Genomic DNA, 20,040 nt, shown 5'->3' with positions numbered 1-20,040 from the left:
GCGCGGGCTCGGGGGGCCCGTCCCGGGCCTGGCGGGCCGGTGGCGCGAGGGCGATGGGTGCGCCACGTGGCAGGCCCCCGTTGGCTGCGGGCGGCGCCGGCGATTCGTCCGGAGGGCGGCGGACATGTCCGGCGTGGTGGGAGGAGATGGGCTAGGGTTTCATCCGGGATTTCGGGAGGAGGCACATATTTATAGGTAGAGGGAGCTAGGAGAGTCCAAATGGGGAGCGGTTTTCCCCCACACGATCGTGATCGAATGACCGAGAGCATGGAGGGGAGTTAGCTGGGCTAGGTGGGTTGTGGGAAGAGGTGTTGGGCTGCAAGAGAAAGGGGATTTTCGGTTAACTCGGTTAAACGTTGGGGCATCAAACGACCTCCAAATGGAACGAAATTTGACGGGCGGTCTACCGGTGATATACCAAGGCCACTCGGCAAATCTCAGTCCATTCCGAGAACGTTTTTCTCCCACTCATGAAACAAGGTACGAGAGGGGGCGACGGGGCACGTGCGAGTGTGGTTGGGCTCAGAACGGACAACGGAGAGAACCAGGGGAATCCGAACGGATGCAAGTTTTGAAAACCATGTAGATGAAATGCAGATGATGACATGGCAAAATGCAACACGCAAGCAAATGACATGGAAGCCACGGCGAATAACTGGAATACATCTGGCGCATCGAATCCGGGACGTTACAACTTGTTGGAATTCTTGGCCGACTGAATGCGCCGAAGAACAAGGTCGCTTTCCTCAAAGCTTCGGGCATGAACCTTGCGGCTATGGTAGCAGCGCAAGGCTTTCTGGTAGTGTTCTGCTCTCACAGCCGCCTGCAGACGATCTTTCTCGAGGAGCGTCGCGTCATCTTGCCGCAAACGCTCTTTCTCAAGCTCATCATAAGCGAGCACTCGAGGTGACCCATATATGAGTTCCATGGGGAGAACTGCTTCTGCCCCGTAAACCAGGGCAAAGGGTGTCTGGCCGGTGGCTTGATTTGACATTGTTCTGATCGACCAAAGAACCGCCGACAACTCATCATTCCAGCACCTTCCGCTCTTGTGCAGCCTGTCAAAAGTCTTCATCCTCAGGCCACGCAGTACTTCAGTATTTGCCCTCTCCGCTTGGCTGTTGCTTCGGGGGTGTTGTTGGAAATATGCCCTAGAGGCAATAATAAAAGTATTATTATGTTTCAATGTTCATGATAAATGTCTTTTATTCATGCTATAACTGTATTATCCGGAAATCGTAATACACGTGTGAATACTTAGACCACAATATGTCCCTGGTGAGCCTCTAGTTGACTAGCTCGTTGTGATCAACAGATAGTCATGGTTTCCTGACTATGGACATTGGATGTCGTTGATAACGGGATCACATCATTAGGAGAATGATGTGATGGACAAGACCCAATCCTAAGCATAGCATAAAAGATCGTGTAGTTCGTTTTGCTAGAGCTTTGCCAATGTCAAGTATCTCTTCCTTCGACCATGAGATCGTGTAACTCCCGGATACCGTAAGAGTGCCTTGGGTGTATCAAACGTCACAATGTAACTGGGTGACTATAAAGGTGCATTACAGGTATCTCCGAAAGTATCTGTTGGGTTGACACGGATCGAGACTGGGATTTGTCACTCCGTATGACGGAGAGGTATCTCTGGGCCCACTCGGTAATGCATCATCATAATGAGCTCAATGTGACCAAGGTGTTGGACACGGGATCATGTATTACGGTACGAGTAAAGTGACTTGCCGGTAACGAGACTGAACAAGGTATTGGGATACCGACGATCGAGTCTCGGGCAAGTAACGTACCGATTGACAAAGGGAATTGCATACAGGGTTTGATCGAATCCTCGACATAGTGGTTCATCCGATGAAAACATCGAGGAGCATGTGGGAGCCATCATGGGTATCCAGATCCCGCTGTTGGTTATTGATCTGAGAGCGTCTCGGTCATGTCTGCATGTCTCCCGAACCCGTAGGGTCTACACACTTAAGGTTCGGTGACGCTAGGGTTATTAGGAAGACTAGTATGTGACTACCGAATGTTGTTCGGAGTCCCGGATGGGATCCCGGACGTCAAGAGGAGCTCCGGAAGGGTCCGGAGGTAAAGATTTATATATGGGAAGTTGTCAAACGGACACCGGGAAGTTTCGGGGTCATACCGGTATTGTACCGGGGCCACCGAAAGGGTTCCGGGGGTCCACCGGGAGGGGCCACCCCTCCCGGGGGACCACATGGGCTGCGTGGGGCAGGGAGCCAGCCCCTGGTGGGCTGGGCGCACCCCCTCCCTTGGGCCCTTGCGCCTAGGGTTGAGGGGGGGAACCCTAGAGGGGGCGCCCCCTTGGCTTGGGGGGCAAGCCACCCTCTCCCCTCTCCCCTTGGCCGCCGCCCCCCCTCTTGATGGGTTCTAGAGGGGCCGGCCCCCTTCTCCCTTCTCCCTATAAATAGAGGGGTGAGGGGAGGGCAGCCGCACCACCCTCCAAGGCGCATCCCTCCCCTCCCCAACACCTCTCCTCCTCCGTTGTGTGCTTGGCGAAGCCCTGTCGGAGTACTGCTTCTCCACCATCACCACGCCGTCGTGCTGCCGGTGGAGCTGTCTTCCTCAACCTCTCCTTCCCCCTTGCTGGATCAAGAAGGAGGAGACGTCGCCCGTCCCGTACGTGTGTTGAACGCGGAGGTGCTGTCCGTTCAGCACTTGGTCATCGGTGATTCGAATCACGTCGAGTACGACTCCATCATCACCTTGCAAGCTTCCGCACGCGATCTACAAGTGGTATGTAGATGCAAACTCACTCCCTCGACTCGTTGCTTAGATGAACTCATAGATGGATCTTGGTGAAACCGTAGGAAAAATTTTAATTTTCTGCAACGTTCCCCAACAGTGGCATCATGAGCTAGGTCTATGCGTAGTTCTCTTTGCACGAGTAGAACACAATTTTGTTGTGGGCATGGATTTTGTCATCTTACTTGCCTCTACTAGTCTTTTCTTGCTTCGGCGGTATTGTGGGATGAAGCGGCCCGGACCAACCTTACACGTACGCTTACGTGAGACCGGTTCCACCGACTAACATGCACTAGTTGCATAAGGTGGCTGGCGGGTGTCCGTCTCTCCCACTTTAGTTGGAGCGGATTCGATGAAAAGGGCCCTTATGAAGGGTAAATAGAAGTTGACAAAATCACGTTGTGGTTATTCGTAGGTAAGAAAACGTTCTTGCTAGAACCCAATTGCAGCCACGTAAAAGATGCAACAACAATTAGAGGACGTCTAACTTGTTTTTGCAGCGATTGATCATGTGATGTGATATGGCCAGAAGTTGTGATGAATGATGAATTGTGATGTATGAGATCATGTTCTTTGTAATAGGATTCACGACTTGCATGTCGATGAGTATGACAACCGGCAGGAGCCATAGGAGTTGTCTTTATTTTTTTGTATGACCTGCGTGTCATTGAAGAACGCCATGTAACTCACTTTACTTTATTGCTAAACGCGTTAGCCATAGAAGTAGAAGTAGTCGTTGGCGTGACAACTTCATGAAGACACGATGATGGAGATCATGGTGTCAAGCCGGTGACAAGATGATCATGGAGCCCCGAAGATGAAGATCAATGGAGCTAAATGATATTGGCCATATCATGTCACAATTATATAATTGCATGTGATGTTTATTATGTTTATGCATCTTGTTTACTTAGGACGACGGTAGTAAATAAGATGATCCCTTACAAAAATTTCAAGAAGTGTTCTCCCCTAACTGTGCACCGTTGCTACAGTTCGTCGCTTCTAAGCACCACGTGATGATCGGGTGTGATGGATTCTTACGTTCACATACAACGGGTGTAAGACAGTTTTACACAGCGAAAACACTTAGGGTTAACTTGACGAGCCTAGCATGTGCAGACATGGCCTCGGAACACGGAGACCGAAAGGTCAAACACGAGTCGTATGGAAGATACGATCAACATGAGAATGTTCACCGACGATGACTAGTCCGTCTCACGTGATGATCGGACACGGCCTAGTCGACTCGGATCGTGTAACACTTAGATGACTAAAGGGATGTCTAATCTGAGTGGGAGTTCATAATTTGATTAGAACTTTATTATCATGAACTTAGTCTAAAACCTTTGCAAATATGTCTTGTAGATCAATGGCCAACGCTAATGTCAACATGAACCTCAACGCGTTCCTAGAGAAAACCAAGCTGAAAGATGATGGCAGCAACTATACGGACTGGGTCCGGAACCTGAGGATCATCCTCATAGCTGCCAGGAAACAATATGTCCTAGAAGGACCGCTAGGTGACGCTCCCGTCCCAGAGAACCAAGACATTATGAATGCTTGGCAAACTCGCGCTGATGATTACTCCCTCGTTCAGTGCGGCATGCTTTACAGCTTAGAACCGGGGCTCCAAAAGCGTTTTGAGCATCACGGAGCATATGAGATGTTCGAAGAGCTGAAACTAGTTTTCCAAGCTCATGCCCGGGTCGAGAGATATGATGTCTCCGACAAGTTCTACAGTTGTAAGATGGAGGAAAACAGTTCTGTCAGTGAGCACATCCTGAAGATGTCTGGGTTGCACAACCGTATGACCCAGCTGAACATCAACCTCCCAGATGAGGCGGTCATTGACAAAATCCTCCAGTCGCTCCCACCAAGCTACAAGAGCTTTGTGATGAACTACAACATGCAGGGGATGGAAAAGACCATTCCTGAAGTGTTCTCGATGCTGAAGTCAGCAGAGGCTGAAATCAAGAAAGAACATCAAGTGTTGATGGTCAATAAGACCACTAAGTTCAAGAAGGGCAAGGGTAAGAAGAACTTCAAGAAAGACGGCAAAGATGTTGCCGCGCCTGGTAAGCCAGTTACCAGGAAGAAGTCAAAGAATGGACCCAAGCCTGAGACTGAGTGCTTTTATTGCAAGGGGAAGGGTCACTGGAAGCGGAACTGCCCCAAATACTTAGCGGATAAGAAGGCCGGCAACACCAAAGGTATATTTGATATACATGTAATTGATGTGTACCTTACCAGTACTCGTAGTAACTCCTGGGTATTTGATACCGGTGCCGTTGCTAATATTTGTAACTCACAGCAGGAGCTGCGGAATAAACGGAGACTAGCGAAGGACGAGGTGACGATGCGCGTCGGGAATGGTTCCAGAGTCGATGTGATCGCCGTCGGCACGCTGCCTCTACATTTACCTACGGGATTAGTTTTGAACCTTAATAATTGTTATTTAGTGCCAAGTTTGAGCATGAACATTGTATCTGGATCTCGTTTAATACGAGATGGCTACTCATTTAAGTCTGAGAATAATGGTTGTTCGATTTATATGAGAGATATGTTTCATGGTCATGCTCCGATGGTCAATGGTTTATTCTTAATGAATCTCGAGCGTAATATTACACATGTTCATAGTGTAGATGCCAAAAGATGTAAAGTTGATAACGATAGTCCCACATACTTGTGGCACTGCCGCCTTGGTCACATTGGTGTCAAGCGCATGAAGAAGCTCCATGCTGATGGACTTTTGGAGTCTCTTGATTATGAATCATTTGACACATGCGAACCATGCCTCTTGGGCAAAATGACCAAGACTCCGTTCTCCGAAACAATGGAGCGAGCAACCAACTTGTTGGAAATCATACATACCGATGTGTGCTGTCCAATGAGCGTTGAGGCTCGCGGAGGATATCGTTATGTTCTCACTCTCACTGATGACTTGAGTAGATATGGGTATGTCTACTTAATGAAACACAAGTTTGAGACCTTTGAAAAGTTCAAGGAATTTCAGACTGAGGTAGAGAATCAACGTGACCGAAAGATAAAATTCTTACGATCAGATCGTGGAGGAGAATACTTAAGTCACGAATTTGGTACACACTTAAGGAAATGTGGAATCGTTTCACAACTCACGCTGCTTGGAACACCTCAGCGAAACGGTGTGTCCGAACGTAGTAATCGCACTCTATTGGATATGGTGCGGTCTATGATGTCTCTTACCGATTTACCGCTATCATTTTGGGGATACGCTCTAGAGACAGCTACATTCACTTCAAATAGGGCACCGTCTAAATCCGTTGAGACGACACCGTATGAATTATGGTTTGGAAAGAAACCTAAGCTGTCGTTTCTAAAAGTTTGGGGATGCGATGCTTATGTCAAGAAACTTCAACCTGAAAAGCTCGAACCCAAGTCGGAAAAATGCGTATTCATAGGATACCCTAAGGAAACTGTCGGGTATACTTTCTACTTAAGATCCGAAGGCAAGATCTTTGTTGCCAAGAACGGATGCTTTCTGGAAAAAGAGTTTCTCTCGAAAGAAGTAAGTGGGAGGAAAATAGAACTCGATGAAGTACTACCTCTCGAACGGGAAAGTGGTGCAGCTCAGGAAATTGTTCCTGTGATGCCCACACCAACTGAAGAGGAAAACAATGACGATGATCAAGGTACTTCGGATCAAGTTACTACTGAACTTCGTAGGTCCACAAGGACACATTCCGCACCAGAGTGGTACGGCAACCCTGTCCTGGAAATCGTGTTGTTAGACAACAATGAACCTTCGAACTATGAAGAAGCAATGACGGGCCCGGATTCCAACAAATGGCTTGAAGCCATGAAATCCGAGATAGAATCCATGTATGAAAACAAAGTATGGACTTTGACAGACTTGCCCGATGATCGGCGAGCGATAGAAAAAAAAATGGATTTTTAAGAAGAAGACGGACGTGGATGGTAATGTTACCATCTACAAGGCTCGACTTGTCGCTAAGGGTTATCGACAAGTTCAAGGGATTGACTACGACGAGACTTTCTCTCCCGTAGCGAAGCTGAAGTCCGTCCGAATCATGTTAGCAATTGCCGCATACTATGATTATGAGATATGGCAGATGGACGTCAAAACGGCATTCCTTAACGGACATCTTAAGGAAGAGCTGTATATGATGCAGCCGGAAGGTTTTGTCGATCCTCGGAACGCTAACAAAGTATGCAAGCTCCAGCGATCCATTTATGGACTGGTGCAAGCATCTCGGAGTTGGAACATTCGCTTTGATGAGATGATCAAAGCGTTTGGGTTTATGCAGACTTATGGAGAAGCCTGCGTTTACAAGAAAGTGAGTGGGAGCTCTGTAGCATTTCTCATATTATATGTAGATGACATACTCTTGATGGGAAATAATATAGAATTTCTGGACAGCATTAAGGCCTACTTGAATAAGTGTTTTTCAATGAAGGACCTTGGAGAAGCTGCTTACATATTAGGCATCAAGATCTATAGAGATAGATCGAGACGCCTCATAGGTCTTTCACAAAGCACATACCTTGATAAGATTTTGAAGAGGTTCAAAATGGATCAGTCCAAGAAGGGGTTCTTGCCTATGTTACAAGGTGTGAGACTGAGCTCGGCTCAGTCACTGACCACAGCAAAAGATAAAGAAGAGATGAGTGTCATCCCCTATGCTTCAGCCATAGGATCTATTATGTATGCCATGCTGTGTACCAGACCCGATGTAAACCTTGCCGTAAGTTTGGTAGCAAGATACCAAAGAAATCCCGGCAAGGAACACTGGACAGCGGTCAAGAATATCCTGAAGTACCTGAAAAGGACGAAGGACATGTTTCTCGTTTATGGAGGAGACGAAGAGCTCGTCGTAAAGGGTTACGTCGACGCTAGCTTCGACTCAGATCTGGATGACTCTAAGTCACAAACCGGATACGTGTATATGTTGAATGGTGGAGCAGTAAGCTGGTGCAGCTGCAAGCAGAGCGTCGTGGCGGGATCTACGTGTGAAGCGGAGTACATGGCAGCCTCGGAGGCAGCGCATGAAGCGATTTGGGTGAAGGAGTTCATCACCGACCTAGGAGTCATACCCAATGCGTCGGGGCCGATCAAACTCTTCTGTGACAACACTGGAGCTATTGCCCTCGCCAAGGAGCCCAGGTTTCACAAGAAGACCAGGCACATCAAGCGTCGTTTCAACTCCATCTGTGAAAATGTTCAAGATGGAGACATAGAGATTTGCAAAGTGCACACGGATCTGAATGTCGCAGATCCGCTGACTAAACCTCTCTCGCGTGCAAAACATGATCAACACCAGAACTCTATGGGTGTTCGATTCATCACAATGTAACTAGATTGGTGACTCTAGTGCAAGTGGGAGACTGTTGGAAATATGCCCTAGAGGCAATAATAAAAGTATTATTATATTTCAATGTTCATGATAAATGTCTTTTATTCATGCTATAACTGTATTATCCGGAAATCGTAATACACGTGTGAATACTTAGACCACAATATGTCCCTGGTGAGCCTCTAGTTGACTAGCTCGTTGTGATCAATAGATAGTCATGGTTTCCTGACTATGGACATTGGATGTCGTTGATAACGGGATCACATCATTAGGAGAATGATGTGATGGACAAGACCCAATCGTAAGCATAGCATAAAAGATCGTGTAGTTCGTTTTGCTAGAGCTTTGCCAATGTCAAGTATCTCTTCCTTCGACCATGAGATCATGTAACTCCCGGATACCGTAAGAGTGCCTTGGGTGTATCAAACGTCACAACATAACTGGGTGACTATAAAGGTGCATTACAGGTATCTCCGAAAGTATCTGTTGGGTTGACACGGATCGAGACTGGGATTTGTCACTCCGTATGACGGAGAGGTATCTCTGGGCCCACTCGGTAATGCATCATCATAATGAGCTCAATGTGACCAAGGTGTTGGACACGGGATCATGTATTACGGTACGAGTAAAGTGACTTGCCGGTAACGAGACTGAACAAGGTATTGGGATACCGACGATCGAGTCTCGGGCAAGTAACGTACCGATTGACAAAGGGAATTGCATACAGGGTTTGATCGAATCCTCGACATAGTGGTTCATCCGATGACAACATCGAGGAGCATGTGGGAGCCATCATGGGTATCCAGATCCCGCTGTTGGTTATTGATCTGAGAGCGTCTCGGTCATGTCTGCATGTCTCCCGAACCCGTAGGGTCTACACACTTAAGGTTCGGTGACGCTAGGGTTATTAGGAAGACTAGTATGTGACTACCGAATGTTGTTCGGAGTCCCGGATGGGATCCCGGACGTCACGAGGAGCTCCGGAAGGGTCCGGAGGTAAAGATTTATATATGGGAAGTTGTCAAACGGACAACGGGAAGTTTCAGGGTCATACCGGTATTGTACCGGGGCCACCGGAAGGGTTCCGGGGGTCCACCGGGAGGGGCCACCCCTCCCGGGGGACCACATGGGCTGTGTGGGGCAGGGAGCCAGCCCCTGGTGGGCTGGGCGCACCCCCTCCCTTGGGCCCTTGCGCCTAGGGTTGAGGGGGGGAACCCTAGAGGGGGCGCCCCCTTGGCTTGGGGGGCAAGCCACCCTCTCCCCCTCTCCCCTTGGCCGCCGCCCCCCCTCTAGATGGGTTCTAGAGGGGCCGGCCCCCTTCTCCCTTCTCCCTATAAATAGAGGGGTGAGGGGAGGGCAGCCGCACCACCCTCCAAGGCGCAGCCCTCCCCTCCCCAACACCTCTCCTCCTCCGTTGTGTGCTTGGCGAAGCCCTGTCGGAGTACTGCTTCTCCAGCATCACCACGCCGTCATGCTGCCGGTGGAGCTGTCTTCCTCAACCTCTCCTTCCCCCTTGCTAGATCAAGAAGGAGGAGACGTCGCCCGTCCCGTACGTGTGTTGAACGCGGAGGTGCTGTCCGTTCATCACTTGGTCATCGGTGATTCGAATCACGTCGAGTACGACTCCATCATCACCTTGCAAGCTTCCGCACGCGATCTACAAGTGGTATGTAGATGCAAACTAACTCCCTCGACTCGTTGCTTAGATGAACTCATAGATGGATCTTGGTGAAACCGTAGGAAAAATTTTAATTTTCTGCAACGTTCCCCAACAGGTGTGCCACGGAAGCAAAATAGACCTTGCTGCCGAGGTCTCCAATGTATTGCATGAAGGTGTGGCTTGTGAACTGTGTGTTGTTGTCGGTGATGACTCTGTTTGGCACACCAAAGTGGCAAACTAGCCCCTTAAAGAATTTGACAGCTGACTGTGCGGTCACCTTCCTCACTGCTTCCACCTCTGGCCACTTTGTGAACTTGTCGATTGCAACGTACAAGTACTCAAAGCCCCCGATGGCGCGGGGAAAAGGGCCCAGTATGTCGAGCCCCCAATCGAGAATGGCCAGGAGAGAGGGATTGTATACAAGGCTTGAGCTGGCTGATGAAGCTTCTTTGAATGGAACCGGCACGCTTCACACTTGCTTACTAGTGCAGTCGCATCTTGGAGGGCAGTGGGCCAGAAGAAACCTTGCCAGAAAGCCTTGCCAGCAAGGGCCCTCAACCCTATGTGGGAGCCAGATATGCCTCCATGTATCTCTGCCAACAGCTCCAGTCCTTCCTCCCGGGTGATGCATTTAAATTGCACTCCATTGGTCCTTTTCTGTACAGAACATTGTCAACGAACTGGTACAGGGCAGACCGGCGGGCTACTTTCTCTGCTTCTTCCTGCTCCTGAGGAAGCTCCCCTGTTTGGAGAAATTGGACGGTATGATGCGCCCATGCTAGAGCATGTGGCTCGACGACAAGGACCAAAGGCATTTCCTCTGCCGTGGGAACGGTTGCCTCCATGTCAAGGGCTTGGTGCCCCGCCGGAGTCGGTTGCCCCATGGTAGGCTCGGTGTCCACGGCAACATCTTCGCCCGCGGCTCCAGGGAGCTTGGTGGGGAAGTACTTGTCGGGGCCTGACTTCCTTCACTTGTTCTGCTATGTTGATGGTTCAACGGATGGTTGAGTTAACTGAAGCACAAAAGTACATGGTTCCACAGGTAGCTTGAGGGCAGCGCGCTTCGATAGGTAGTCGGCAATGTCATTCTCCAATCGGGGGACATGCTCTGCCTGTATACCATCAAAGCACTCCTCCAGTTTCCTCACTTCATCCATGTAAGCTTCCATCAACGGGCTTTGATAATCCCTGTTGATGTGTCTAACGACAAGCTGTGAATCACCCCTAATGATGAGCTTCTTGACCCCGAGGTCTGCCACGATCCTGAGACCGGCAAGCAACCCTTTGTATTCAGTAGTGTTGTTTGTCGACATCTCCGTGGGAAAGTGCATCTGGATCACGTACTTTAGGTGCTCTCCGGTGGGTGCAACGAGCAGCACACCAGCACCGGCGCCTTGTAACGAAAAATCCCCATCAAAGTACATAATCCAGTTGCGACTAGTTTCCTTGCTAGAGAGAGTGGTCTCCTGGACCTCTTCGTTGGGCGTCGAGGTCCATTCGGCAATGAACTCCGCCAAGACTCTTCTCTAAAACGTCGAGGTGCTTTCGAACTTCAACCCAAAGCTTGACAACTCCAAGGCCCATTTCGCAATCCTCCCCATTGCATATGGGTTATGCAGTATCCGTTGCAACGTGAGGCGGGTGGCGACGGTGATCTCGTGTGCTTGGAAGCAATGACGCAGCTTCCTTGAGGCCATAAGGAGGTCAAAGAGCAATTTTTGCACACCGGAGTACCTCGACCTAGCCCCCTGTAAGAGGGAGCTGATGAAGTAAACTGAGTGCTACATCATCTTCTTCTTCTACAGCACTTCACCTAGTTGCGTGGGACCTGTCGCACTGGTGTCAGACCTTGCCGGGGGCTCATCCTTGCCGGGATCATGCCTTGCCGGGGAAAGTTTTGGCTTGCCATCCATCAACTCTGCCATTGCCGCTGCCTCTTCGTCGACCTCCCTCTGCGCCACTAGTTCGGCGCTAACCACTTGATTCGTTGCTGCCAGATACAGCAGCAATGACTCTTGTGGTTTGGGCGCAACCAGCACCGGGGTGGAGGAGAGGTATTTTTTTAAATCCTGCAGCGCTGCCTCGGCCTCCGGGGTCCACTCCATTGGGCCCGCCTTCTTCAAGATCTTGAAAAAGGGAAGGGCACGCTCAGCGGACTTGGAGATGAATCTGCTCATGGTGGCGACGCAGCCACTGAGCCGATGCACATCCTTGATCCACTTAGGTGCCTCAATCTGCTCGATGGCCTTGATCTTGTCTGGGTTCGCCTCAATCCCACAATGCGACAGAAAGAACCCTAGAAGCTTGTCGGACGGGACACCGAAGACACACTTCTTAGGGTTCAACTTGAGGTTGATCTTGCGCAAATTTGCAAACGTCTCTTCCAGGTCTTGCACAAGTGTCGCCTTGTCCTTGGTTTTGACCACTATGTCATCCATATAAGCTTCCATATTTCTATGTAGCTGGGGCTCAAAACCAATTTGGACTGCTCTTGCAAAGGTCAAGCCAACACTCTTCAACTCGAAAGGCATCCATAAAAAGCAATACGTACCACATGGGGTGATGAATGCTGTCTTCTCCTCATATTCTCTTGTCATGAAAATTTGGTGGTAGCCTGAGAAGGCGTCAAGGAATGATAACAGGTCGCACCAGGCTGTGGAGTCAACAATATGGTCGATGCACGGCAATTGAAAAGGATCTTTTGGACAAGCCTTATTGATATCTGTGTAATCAATACACAGCCTCCACTTCCCGTTTGCCTTCCGCACCACCATCGGATTGGCCATCCACATAGGATGGAGTACCCCTCTTACCAAGCCTGCCGCCTCTAGCTTCTTGATCTCTTCCGTGATGAACTCCTGCCTCTCCAAAGCTTGCTTCCTGACCTTCTGCTTGATGGGCCACGCATGAGGACAGACAACAAGATGGTGCTCAATCACTTCCCTGGGAACGCCGGGAATGTCAGATGCCTACCACGTAAACACATCGACCTTCACCCGCAGGAAAGTGACGAGCTCGCCTTCCTATTTGTTGTCGAGGGTGGAGCTTATGGTGAAAGCCCCCCTTCCCCCGTGCCGTCCTCTCTGACGGACACCTTCTTGGTCTCTGGTGGTGCAGCTCTGGACTTCTTGCTCTTGCCGGTGGAGCTCTCTGGCACGTCCTCGACGGGAGCACAACACTCTGAAGAGGTGAGCTTGCCGGAGTGTGTGCGAGAGGTCTCGCCGGTCTTCTTCCCTCCCGGGACTCCAGCGACAGGAGCAAGTGCCTTAGCGGCAGCTGCTGCAACTGCTTCCTGGTAGAGTTGGTCGGCGCAGATCAGCGCGTCCTTCTTGTCGGAGGGGGCGGTGATGATGTTCATCGGCCCTGGCATCTTCAGCGTGTTGTAGGCGTAATGTGACGCCGCCATGAACTTGGTGAGTGCCGGGCGGCCAGGGATCCCATTGTAGGGCAAGGGGATCTCGGCAACATCGAAGACAATCCTCTCTGTCATGTAGTTCAGCTCTCCGCCAAACGTCACGGGCAGCATGAACTTATCCTTTGGCTGGCTTCTCCTCGGATTGACCCCTTGAAACGTGCCCGTCTCTTCGAGGTCTCCATCAGGAATCGGCAGCCTTTTGACGATGACCGGCGAGATCAAGTTCAGATCGGCACCGCCATCAACTAGCATCTTCGTCACTTTGAGGTTGTGGATTGTTGGTGAAACCAACAACAACACCCGACCGCGGTTGTGCGATCAGGGTGGTCCTCGGTGTCAAAGATGATAGGCATGCTGGACCACTTCAGCGGCTTCCGTGCATCGAGTAACGGCTCCACCGCCGTGATCTCATGCGCCCACTGCTTGAGTTGGCAGTGAGAGGTGTGCAGCGAGGCACCACCATCGACGCACATGGCCTATGTAGCTTTCGGAAACTCGTGGTCGCCGGACTCGTCGTCCTTGTCATGATCATCGTCTTCCTGTTTCTTGTCGCGGACCCGGGCGGGCCTCTCTTGCTGGTTATCTTTGCTGTGGTGGCCTCCTTGGCCGCTATGCTTCTTGCCGGACCCTTCGGCACCGTCTTGACCCTTCTCCTTGTCCCACCTCTCATATTCAGCTTTCTGCTTCTCAGCGAGCAGCTCAACTTGTCGGTAGTTCTGGAGATCGTGGCCTTTGGTGTGGTGGATCTTGCAATACTGCTTGTCTGAGCCCTCTCGCTTGTCGGTAGCCTCCAAGGACCAACAAGCGGCGCACCCGGCAACTTCCTTGCCGGGGTCGCTCGCCTTGGCCTTCTTGGCGACGCCGGTGTCGCCGGACCCCTCGACAGCAAGTATAGTCTTTCCCTTGTGCTTCCTATTACGGCACCGGCCCTTCTTCGTCGGGGCAGTGGTGTCGTCGTCCATAAGTCGGTTTCGGCGCCGGCGTCCTCGCCGGGGTACTTCCTCCCCTCTTCCGCCCGAGCACACCTATCGGCCAGAACATAAAGTTCGGCCACATCCCTAACCTTGTTCATCGCCAGCTCCTCACACATCTTGCGGTTATGCACATTTTGATGGAATGCACTAATCACGGCGGTGAGATGAACGTCTGGGATGTTATACTACACTCGGCTGAACCTTTGGATGTACTTGCGCAGGTTTCTCCTTCCTTCGAGGGGATAATATGCAGATCGCTTGCCTGGCCATGAGCTTGATGGCCTCCAGTGAAGGCGCCAACAAACTCATGGCACAGATCCGACCAAGAGGAAATGGAGTCCACCGGCAAGTTCATCAACCATGACATGACATTGGGCTTGAGTGCCAAAGGGAAGTAATTGGCAAGCACCTTATCATCGCGGGCTCCAGCAGCTTGCATCGTGATGGTGTAGATGCTGAGGAACTCTGAACATGCGGTGGGAGGGCCACTGGAACTGCCGCAGCTCACGGGTGTAGGCCAGACAACCCACCTCATAGGGTAGGCCACCGTAGCCTCCTGGTGCCGGGTGATCCATAGGGGACCTGCCCGCCTGTCTGACTGGTGGAGTGCATCACGCCGACGCTCGATGGTGGTTCGAGTGTCTTCAAGGGCTCGCTCCCGAAGAACTTGAAGCTGGTCGCGGTGGGTCTGCGGATCGGACGATGCTACAGAGATATCATCATGAGAGTCATCACGATGGATCGACACCCTCGGTGGCTGGCGTGGGGGAGGAGAATGCACCGTGGTTGCATCGCCCCCGGCCCTTCCACCGCTGGCAGGCGGTGGCTCGATGGAGCGATGGCCTACGGGCCCCCGCTGGTCACGGCTCATCTTTGTTGGCGATGCCGACGAGGCTCCGGACAGTGGCTCTCCATTCGTCGAGCCTCTCCGCAGCAGGAGGAAAGTCGAGGAGCAAGTGCGCGCGCTAGAGCTTCTACTGGTGTGGGCGGTGGCGACAGCTGCATGGACCGTGATGCGCTTCGACTTCTAACTATGTTAGAAGGAGCTCTATCATGGCCCTGCGGCTGTCCGCCATTATCGCCAGCGCGTCGGCGTGCATGCTGGCCTTCCTCGTCCCGTGATGGACGCGCGGGACTCTTCCTAGGGCGGCGCCCAGGGTCACCAGCGGGGTGGCGCTGCTCATCGCGCACAACTTGGGAAGAACGTGCCGTGGGCGCCGGTGTTGGTGTCTTGGAGGTCGCCGTGCCGCCGTAGGGCGGCATGGCGACACCCCTGGAGGGCCCCGCACCGCCTGCAGGGGGCCCAACTCCGTCTCTGGAGTTTGCGGCGTGCTCCCTGTCGCCTGGTGCATGAACGATGCCGCTCGCAAGGCCCGGACTGCCAGGGTGATGTGAGTGTTCGCGGGTCGCGCCACGTGTTCTTTCTGCGACTGGCTCACTACTGGTCCGCACCGGTACAGGCAGTCCGGTCCCGGATGAACGGATCGCCGTGGTCGTCTTCCTCTTGGGAGCCATGGCGACAAAGAGCTGTTCGACTAGCTGCTAAACCGGATTCTCACAACTGCGCCCCCTACCTGGCGCGCCAAAGATGTCGGTGGGAATGACACCTATGGGATCACGGGAATCCCTACTACGGTTGTGGGGCGCGGAGTCATGAGAAGAGCGGGATCGGCAGTCAGCACAAGCACACAGGTCATTTACCTAGGTTCGGGCCACGAGGATGCGTAATACCCTAGTCCTACTTTGGTATGTATGTCAGTGTTCTTGGAGTTCCTAAACTAGCTACGATGAGTGTAACTTGTCCAAGGGTTCGAATCCCTCTCCTGCATGCCTCGGGCCTCCTTTTATAGTCAAGGGGATAGCCACGGTGGCACACAAGAGGTGGCATCGGTATACTGTGGCTCAGCTTATCGCTTAGCCATTACGGGACAAAACACATTCAATGTGCCCCTTAGGTGTCCCTCTCACTTTACCGCCACCTCGCCCTGCTTCGACACGCGCCCGGGCCAACGAGGCGGTCAGCACCATGTAGGCTCGTAGGCTGCTGAGGTGGCGCAGTGGTAGGGCCTTCATGAAGATTTGCATGCCACCACGTAGGCATGCCCTGAGTTGGCTTGGAAGCCTCACGTCGACACGCAGGTGCCTGCCTAGCTGGTGGGCTGGCAGTTGCATGGGAGCGGCGGTGGAAACTTGGCGGGCGTGGCCCTGGCTGTGACCCCATAGATGTCCTCGGCAAGGGCCCTTCTGGGGTCCTAGCAAGGGTTTTCCCGTGGCGTCGTGGTCGTCCTCGGCAAGGATCTTGCCGAAGGTTTTGTGGGTTTTCTCGGCAAGGATCTCGCCGAGGTTCGTCGTCTTCTAATCCTCATCTGACTTGGAGTGTTCCTTGCCTTCACAAAGATCTGCATGCCATCACGGAGGCGCCTCCTAAGCCTTGGTCCCAATGTGGTGGGTGGTTTTGGAAAACCTGGGGCTCAAGGGTGTCGCACTCTGCTGGCATTGGGAAGTCGCCCCAGTAAGGATCTTGCCGTGGCTGCGAGGGCTGCCCCGGCAAGGGTCTTGCCGGGGGAGTCCACCTCGCCCTCTTGCTCTTTCTGTCTTGTCGTTGCTTTGACCGCCTTGTGGCCTCGGCCTCCTTCCCTTGCCATGCCAGGTGTGGTCTTGGGCGTGTCTCCGACTGCCCATGCACAGGTAGAGGGGTGCAAAGTAGAACCCATACTTCTGTACACTGATAGGAAGCATATTAATTCTGCTGCAATCCAAGCTAGATTATGTCAAAAAGAGAAAGCATTGGGTGTGGATAGAATTATAAAAAAGGTGGTGTTCGGATAACAAAGTTAATTCGGTTATTGAAAAGACCGAATAAAATATTACGTATGCTGAATCTGTTCTAGAAAAACAGGGCAATTAGGTGTTGGGGAGCTATTTGAAAGAGGAACAACATATCGTTCAAGTAATGCAACCATCATGGTCTCGCAATGTGTTTGCAAGGGTATGTCTAGCAAGTGATTTACCGATATTCCGATTTGGTCGCATCTTCATTATTGATGCATCTATAAGAAATATTCTCAAAAGTAACTTTGAAAGACCAATGAACAAGGCTAATTTACTTATTAGCAATAAAATTGTTATAGAACATATCGGTCAACCTATTGTCCCATTCATAGAGACCGATAGTGGCTTATTATTGCAACCAAGGCTTTCCCCATTGCTTTATCTAAAGTTCATATCCAATTGGGTAGCTTTCTTATTTCTCACTTGGCTTACACATGGTACCAATTGAGACATGTATATTCCAACTATCTTTGTTTCAGAAATTTAAAGCCAAGGTTAAATTCTATTGAGAAAACCGATGATGATGTAATATCTTATCCAAGGACATCGGAGATAGAGTGCAAAACACAATGCATAGCCGAATGGGAAGACTCCAAATCTGAACGATTCATGTGCTTAGTTACAAAGCCGTTCTCACGACAAGATCGGCTCAAGAATAAGAAGTATACCTTCAATTCAAAAATGTGTCATCAAATCTTTGATTTTTTGTTGACAAATAATTATATTAGAATTCTTGATCGCCATGTTGAGCCATCTATCCAAGGGCGAATGTATTGTAAGTTGCATGATTCGTTCAAGCATAATTTTGAGGATTGCAACATGTTTTGTCAAATAGTTAAATCAACCATTGAAAAAGGATGATTGAAGTTTGTTAAAACACCAAGAGATGACCAGTCTATTCCGATTGGTCCCAATGGCAAAAAGTTTTTTCATCGGCTGCTTCAAGCCGATCCATTTAATGAGAAGGTAAAAACTGCAGGTGATGGTATCAAGCTTTCAAGTAAAGAAGTTGTTGTAGAGCATAATGAACATAATCTTGAGGGCGAGAATTCCATTGAAGCTATAATGGAGACGCCAAGGGCTGGGGGGCAGCAAGCAAATCCATTAATCGATGAAAGCAAACCAAATGGAAACAAAGGCCGAAATAAGCGCTAGTGTAAGAGATCAAAAATCACCTTCGCTGAACTATTGGAAAAATATCAAAAGAAGAGTGAAGATAAGAATGCTTATCGGACAAATCATGCAAAGAATCCAAAATCACCTCCAAGGCGCAAATATGAGGATTGGTATTGGCAAAATGAGAATTTTAATGCGGCATATTCATATCCTTATTTTGGTCCGTCAATGCCAATGCTGTGGATGCCTCCCTATGATCATATAGAATCATATCCATCATGGGACAGGTATGATACAAGGGCGCATTCTCCATCTTATTTTAGACCCTCTCACGAATATTATTCAGCTCTGAGAAGATCAACATTTGAATAATCACATGTTAAAGACCGTTTCAATCATAAGAAATCGGTCCAGAGCTCAACGAAGAATAAAGAAGTGGTCAAGCATGTATACCGGGTCAAGAGAGATGGTCGTAAGTGTGCTACTTCAGATTTGATCTCAAATAAGAAAGAGCCAATTAAAAGTATTAACATTGGATACAAAAGCCAAAGAAGTGACGCAATCAATTGTTAAAAATCAGAGTGCCAAATCTGAAGAAAAGAAGTTGAGGGTGCACAAGGCCAAAAATGGGTTGCCATTAGTTGAAACAGAATCACAACCGAGGTGCCCACTCGGCTTATCGTATTGGAAAAGAAGGAATTACAAAATCTTAGTGCACAAGAGCTGAAAAAGAAGAACATGGCTTGGTTCCCAAGAGGATCAGTCAAAACAAAAATGATGGGCATGCTTCCATTGTAACAAGTATAATAAAAGTGAAGAAAGAGAAGGATGGAAGTAACAAACAATTAAGCTGAAGGTGTGCATCACAACATCAAAATCTTCGGTTAGTACATCATCCATTTTATTCAACCATGCCATTGATGCCTTTGCCATGGAATTCGTCCCTAGATATAATCAGTTACCCTCCATGGATTTGTTCAGATCCATGGATGCAATATAATTTCTTACATCATGAAAGGGTATTACCAAGTCACTATATATTTGATTAGCTACAAGTTTGTTGCTGATCCAAAGGGCCAAAATACTTGATTTGTCATTTCATTTGTTTGTTTCAGCTATATGTGCTTTGAACGAAGTTTACATGGTAATGGCCGATATTTATCTATCGTCCTAAGAGTATGTCAATGCATGGCCGGTGTAGTATTCTAACATCATCCTTAGTTCCATTAGAGAGCGAGACAAGGTACGTGCTCATGGAAATTTATATTTATATTTGAATGCAGTTCAGACATCATGACTGACGACATTGAATATATGTTGTCGACCAATTCATAGTTGTAGAATTGGCTAGTGAGCTTATACTTTGTTTCGATATGATTTGGCTTATGCATCTTTGAGATCTATAAGAGGCCAAATCATAGCTGATTTTATTACTAAACATCGGATTAATGACATGCATAATATTGATATTAGCCTGGTCTCTCTAGTACTATGGAGATTATGTTTTGATGGTTCAATTCGTAGCAATGGCCAAAGTGTTGTTGTTGTTTATATATCTCCTTATGGTACTATTTTTGAAGCCTCATGCCGCTTAGAATATTTTTATGCACGATTAATCAGAGCCGAATATGCATTGTTATTCAGATTGAATCTTTTACTTGCTATAGGTGCTATACATATTGAGGCTTTTGGTGATTCGTTATGAGTAGTGCAACAAATATCCAAGTGTTATCAATGTTTTGATGAATCACTTATAGTTTATCTTGAGGTATGTCTGGATGCAAAATTTACCTTGGTTTGCTTTAAAATTGCTCATATATTTAGACATGACAATTCAAAAGAATTGGCACAACAAGCATCCGGCTACTATATTGATCATGGTGTATTTCATTTCTCTCAGTAGTCGATGCTTAG

This window comes from Triticum dicoccoides, chromosome 6B (genome assembly GCF_002162155.2).
Source record: "Triticum dicoccoides isolate Atlit2015 ecotype Zavitan chromosome 6B, WEW_v2.0, whole genome shotgun sequence".
NCBI classification, from domain to species: domain Eukaryota; kingdom Viridiplantae; phylum Streptophyta; class Magnoliopsida; order Poales; family Poaceae; genus Triticum; species Triticum dicoccoides.
The sequence above is the reverse complement of the archived record's forward strand: the minus strand, read 5'-3'. Positions refer to the sequence as shown.